This window comes from Dasypus novemcinctus, chromosome 31 (assembly GCF_030445035.2).
Source record: "Dasypus novemcinctus isolate mDasNov1 chromosome 31, mDasNov1.1.hap2, whole genome shotgun sequence".
Classification (NCBI taxonomy): domain Eukaryota; kingdom Metazoa; phylum Chordata; class Mammalia; order Cingulata; family Dasypodidae; genus Dasypus; species Dasypus novemcinctus.
The window spans coordinates 9,271,091-9,278,117 of record NC_080703.1 but is presented as its reverse complement, the minus strand read 5'-3'; positions in this window follow the sequence as shown (position 1 = coordinate 9,278,117).

Sequence of the window (7,027 nt, the reverse complement as noted above, 5' to 3'; positions counted from 1 at the left end):
CATGTGCTTTTCTGGGATCCACAAAATCTTCAAAGTGCCACAATGAGTTTACAATGAAAATCAGTTTCTCTCTCTTGCCTAGGACATTATTGTTGACTGGCTTTGCATTAAAACTCTTCTTTGACACTTGTCTCAACTTATTTCAGACTTATAGAATTGCCTGTTTTAACTGATCAGATTTTCCCAGATCTTCTTTGTCTGATTCAAGGCCATGTATGTGGTATAATTTTTAAGATTGAACTATTTGTAATTGTTTCACCTCAAGAGAAAGATCCTTTCTTCAGTTCCTTCTCTGGGAATACTGATCTGCTTTCTTTTACTATGTTTTGTTTCTATTGCTTTTTATACACTCCTTTCATTGCATCTAGTTGTTTTGCCTGGAGGGCAATTTATTGAAGGTGGGTCACTTCAGAAAGGACTTTCCCAAGTCAGTTTTTCCAGTGAAATCTGGACCAAGACTCACAAAGAGGGCCAGAAAAGCACCAAAGAGCTCTGGTGGGAGGAAAAGGTAAGATACCAGAAGCCTTTTTCACAACTCCATGAAGCTTGCATTCCTGGGTTGCCCGAAACTGTTCCCTGCAATCCTAAGGAGGCATTTTGTTTTTAAACCTTCACTGCCTCCCCCCATGTCAGCAGTGGGGTGGACCAATGGCAGTGGTCATCCATTTCTGGGCAAAAAAAGAAAAATTCAAAACTGGAAGACAGTGATCCAAACTCACTGATCAAAAGATATGATCAATGCTAGGCTTTGCCTCCTCCCCACCATTCTTGGAGTAGAAGACTTCCATTTCCCTCTCCATCCACAATAAGCAGCCAGGGACTGGATCTCAAGGCAGCCCAAACCATGAGTGGGTGACGGGTGCCAACAATCACTTCAGAGTGAGCTACTCACAGTTCCTTAACACAGTTTCTCAGCTTCTTCTATCCACTCTTCCCTGGATTCTGTATAGTGCTTTCCTGGCCTCTCAAGCTCCAGAGCAGTTGCTTCAGACTGTTCCTGCATTCCCACTAGCTGTTTTGGAGAAGGAGTGTGTCCTGGATCTCCCTACTTTGCCACCTTCCAGATGTTCCCTTGCTAGTATAAACAATTTTCATATAGATAGAACAAAATAAACTATTCCACATCTTCTTGACTACACATGGAAGAAAGCTTTATACAATTTTCCTCATGGGAAATAAACAATCATGTATGATCTAAACTTAGGATAAGATTAGATGTAGAAACCACTTTGAATGTCTATTTGTTTCTTTCCTAACTTCTGAAGATGTCATATTAGTATCATTATGTTGCCATTTGACAAAAGAGCGAGTTAGTCTGAGCAAGCAGAAAGCATTTCTATTTAGATGATGTAGCAATCCATGTATGTTATTTCCAATTAAGTATATTGAATTTTGATTTCCTACATGATTTGAATATTGATCAAATCATATTTTGTAAGTGTTATCTGTATTGCATAAGGGGAAATGTGGGCATTACAAGTGGTAGTGGAGTGTTTGTCATTGAATCAATATCTAGTTTTAGTGATTTTGTTTGTTAGGTCTGTAAAAGTATCATTATCAGAGTCTCCTTTAATTTCTTTGTCATTGAATAAGGGAGCCCCAAATCAATATTCTGAATATAACCCAATTGGTTATAGTCAGTCTGGCATATATCCAATTTTGGCCCTGTCCTACTTCAGTTTTCTATGTATAAAGAATATATTTTAGTCACCAAGTTAAAAGTAGTGAAAAGCTAAGCTAAAGCTTCATGTAAAATCTCCCAATATCTAATTCATTTTGCTTAGAAGTCTTTAAAAGTGCTGACTAATTTTTTAACAGGATGCCAAATCTTGTAAAATAATTTACCATTTTTTTTTTTTTTTTTTTTTTGCCCATTGATCAACTTTTGTTAGATAGAACATTTTTTAGGTCCATTTTTTTCATCTAGATACTGGCAAACCCAGCAAACATTAAATTTATAATGCCAGAAACTCCTTGAAAGACCAGAGTTAGGGCATGATCGAAGCTTAAAGGAGTAGCAATGATTAATAATGTTATTTTAATGAAGAGTTTATCTTGGTGACTAGAGAAAGGATGGAAAATAGACTTTGGAAGAGTGTAACAAAAGAATAAAAACAAAATGATAAAAATAGATAAATGCTCAAGCATTTCAATTAAACAAGGGAATTTTGGTGTAATGAAATAAATTAAATTATATTGGTACACCTTCATCTTGTCTGGCTTAGTCATAAGTTCCCCTTTTGAGCAACAATCCCAGTTAGCCCTTCCCTGGACATAACTACAGCTACCAACACCTGCACCTCCATAGGTATGGATGATAACCATTAACCTCAGCTTTTGTGATAAGTCCCTGCCACTTCTTCTCAATTGCCCCCTTGCCACTGCTGCTCTTTCCTGCTGCATAATTTACTTACAAGGCATCTATCTCCATATGGCTTGGAAGATAAGAAGCTGCCCTCAGTTTCTCCAAATGACCTTAATCACATCTGCTTTTTTCACAATTTATTTTGAAACTGCCAATCCCCTGAATCCATGGGAAATTCTATCCCTTCCTTCTGGGTAACAATAAAGGCAAGAGCCTGGAACAAACATGTTATTTTCCCTGCCCCTCCACGAACCCTCACAGGAGCCTAGGTTAGGTAAGCTAGAGAGCTCCACTGCCCTCATTCTCCATTCTATCCACCAGGCTCTTTGATTTAATAAACCTCTCATTTCATGCAGTCTTGCTGGGTATGTTTACTTGTACCTCCTCACCCAAAAAACTTCCCTAAAACATCCAAAACACTTGATTGAATGGGTTCTTGCTCCATGATCTTGGTGATACCTGTACCCATCAGATGGTGTCAACTGTTTTGAGTTATTTGGGTTACTTTTAGGTCATACTTCATTTCATATAATGACCTTGGAAATTGCACCAAATTTAGGTGGGAGTTATGTACCCAAGGCAAAAGTCCTTCTAATTTGACAGCTATATGTGAAGATATTAAAATGAGATAAGATTATTTCAAGGTAGGCTAGAGACTGGTTCTTTGCTGTTCTCTTTTCCAGAATATGAGGTCATCAAATTGCAGGTAGCAGAATGTTGATTTTTGGTGGTAGAGGGTGAGTAAAAGCTTCTGTAACTAGTTGAAAATATCCCTAAGAATATTCCATTAATTTCTTACAGTACTGGGGAAAAAATCACACTTCACTATCACTGGATCCTGTTTTAGTTTGCTAAGGTTGATGAAACCAATATACCAAAAGTGAGCAGGCTTTTTCAATAGGGGATTATTGGCTTGCAACTGTACAGTTCTGAGGCTTAGAAAATTGATGAAATCAAGGCATCATCTGGCAAGCTCTCTTCTCAGACAGTTGCAGGTGATCCTAGACTCCTCTGTCACATGGTAAAGGCACATAGTGGCATATGCCAGTCTCTATCTTCTCCTCTGGACTCTGTTGCTTTCAGCTTCCAGTTTCTCTGCCTGTGGCTTTCTCTCTCATCTTCTGTGGGTTTCTTTCTGGGCACCTGTGTCTATTTCTCTCCACATAAGTCCCATTTAGTAAGGACTCTAATAAGGATTAAATCTCACCATGGTTCATACCTGACCAAAGTAATCTAAACAAAGGGTCCCACTTATAATGGATTATATCCACAGGAATGGGTTAGTTCTATGGACATGATTCTCTGGGATCAATTCAGCATCAAACTGTCATAGAGCCTCTCTACTGAACTTACCCACATACATAGGCTGCCCTATAATTATGTCAGGTGTTGTCAATGGTGTTTTTTCAGGAGAAAAGATAGCACCAATGAGTGCTTAAATTTTAATTTTAATATCTTATAGATTTATTCTTCCTTACCACATATGGAGTATGGTATGGACAAAGGAGGGTTTTGCTGGATGGGAAACACTTGAAACAGTCTTTTATAATCTTTTCAGTGAAGTGAGTTCCCAGATTACTTGAGGGTTCAAAGGGTGCTCCTTCCATTGGAAAACTGTTTTTTCACAATTTTTTCCCCTACAGTTGCAGTATTCCTATTTTGACAAGGGAATGCCTCAACCCATTCTGAAAACATGAAAAACATGAGCCATAATAATTTTAACACATTGAAAGTACAGGCTGGTAAAGCCCATCAGCTGATGTTCAAGTAGTCCAGTTACGGAGGCAAAGTTTATGGTGACACATATATCAGTGATTTGCCTGGAAAATGAGCCTGGCAAGTATGAATTTTATTATAGCTATTTTGAATTACCTTATCCAAGACTACCCACCTATAATATGCTTTCATGTCCTCTTTCATTGTCTTATATTCCATAATGTATTAATCAGGGTTCTCTAGGGAAACAGAATCAACAGGACATATCTGTAAATCATATGAAATTTCATAAAATTCTCTCATGTGACCATGGGGATGCACAAGTCCAAATTCTGCAGACAGACTACAATATAGGTAGTCGTTGATGAGTTCTGAGGAGACAGCTATCCAAAGTAGAACAGAAAATAGGCTCTGAATGCTGAAATCACTTATCCTTTTAAGGCATTCAACTGATTGGATAAAATATTATTGTTGATGGCAATCTCCTTGGTTGATTGCAGATGTAACCAGCCATTTATACAATGATCTCACTGATGACTAAAGTCCATAAATGTCCATGTATTACAATTAGCCCAGTGCTTGCTTGACCAAACCACTATGCACACTTATTTGGCCAAGTTGAAACATTAGCCTAACCATCATAATCCAACCCTTGGCAAATTGGCAGCCTTACACATCACCTTAAACCATTCTTAGTTTCTTAAAAAAAATAGTAACAGATTGTATTAGTCAGCCAAAGGGGTGCTGATGCAAAATATTAGAAATCAGTTGGTTTTTATAAAGGGTGTTTAATTGGGGATAGGAGTGTACAGATACCAGGCCATAAAGCATAGGTTACTTTCCTCACCAAAGTCTATTTTCATGTGTTGGAGCAAGATGGCTGCTGATGTCTGCCAGGATTCAGGCTTCCTGGGTTCCTCTCTTCCCAGGTCTCATGTCTCTCTGGGCTTAGGGTTCCTCTCTTCCCAGGGCTTGCTTCTCTTTCCTCTGTGTTCTTACTTCCTGGAGCTCCAACTTAAGACTTCAGCATCAAACTCCGACATCAAAACTCCAACATTAAAATCCCCCAACATCAAAAAGCTCCAACTGGGAAGCAGACTTGGCCCAATGGATAGAGCATCTGCCTATCACATGGGAGGTCCACAGTTCAAACCCCACTCCTCCTTTACCCATGTGGAACTGGCCTACCTGCAGTGCTGATGCACATAAGGAGTTCCCTGCCATGGAGTGGTGTCCCCCACATAGGGGAGCCCCATGCACAAGGAATGTGCCCCATAAGGAGAGCCACCCAGCACAAAAGTGCAGCCTGCCCAGGAATGGTACTGTACACATGGAGAACTGATGCAGCAGGATGATGCAACAAAAAGAGACACAGATTCTCATGCCACTGACAACAATAGAAGTGAACAAAGAAGAACACACAGTAAATGGACACAGAGAACAGACAACTGGGGGGGGAGGGGAGAGAAATAAATAAAAGTAAATCTTTTTAAAAAAAGCTCCAAGTTTGTCCTTTGCCATGTCTTTTATCCATAAGTCCTTACCCACCAAGCGGCAGGGACTCAATACCCTACTGGCATGGCCCAATCAAAGCCTTAATCATAATCATGCTTAGTTTACAAACAATCCAATATCTATTTTTGGAATTCATAACTATATCAAACTGTTATACAGATGCACATAAATATATTTCTGCCTACAATATTCAACTGTCCTGCATACAACCAGAAATACAGTAATTCCTTACAGAATAGGGTGCAAGTCCTTGGGTAATATTCAATCTTAAATTTGATATCCTTAAATATTGTGACATGAAACTAATACAAATTATGTCATATGATAAGGGAAAATGTTAGGAAAGAAATTAAAGATATTTGCTTTATGTACATATAAAATCATACTCATAACAAAACAAAGAAGAAATATTCATGTTTTGCCCACTCAGAGAGGTCTGCCCTCAAATCTCTTCCCCAGACCTCTTAGTCACCAATTTCCCAATCATGTTCCTTCCAACTCCCTGCCAAAGCATTGGCAACAGCCCATGAATCAGTGTACAAATGCACCTCTGGCCATTTCTTCTTCTACACAAAATGAATGACTAGGTGCCCTGCTCAAAGTTCTGCTCACTGGGAGGCATTACTCTCATTACTGACCTTCAGGGACTTCCCAAAAGGGGTTGCAGTCCCATAGCTGTTCACTTTTGGGTGGTCCATACATATCACAGAGAATCATCTGTAAACCAGGCCCAAATTCCTCTTCTTTACTCAACTTATTATAAGGAACTTGCCTAGAGACCAAAGCTGAGAGCTGGGAAAGAAAAGGTAACATGGCAGGGGTGGTGATCATGAGCATTTGTGCTACTTCTTCATGTTACTTACTTGTGCCTTCAGGAAACAGTTGAGCCCTAGTGCTTCCACATCATTATGGACTGCTGCTGTGCATGTTGAACTTTATGGCTTGGTGGATCAGACAATACCCAGTTCATGATAGGCAACTCAGGTCTCATGGTAAGTTGATGGACCATTTTTAAGTATTGAGGCTCTAGGGACCAATGGTGGGCCAAAAGCAGTTTCTTAAATGGAGAGTGGTTATTTGCAGAGGATGGCAGGGCTTTGCTCCAGAATCCTAAGGGTCTGTGTTGTGATTGTCCTATAGGATCTTTCAAAGATACAAGACAGCATCTCTATTTGCCCCTGGTACTTACAGCACCATTGGATCTGCTGGATCATAAGACCCAAGTGGTAGTGCAGCCTGGACCTGTTGCAGAGCCACCTCTTGTTCTGGTTCCCAACTAGCAACTTTTGGACAACGGAGGGTTTTACTGGAGGCTTTTCTGGTCACTGGGTAAATGGGACAGTGTAGCATACCCGAATGAGGAATATGTTGTCTCCAAACTCTGAAGAGACCGACTATGCATTGTGCCTCTTTTTTGGTCACTAGGAGAGG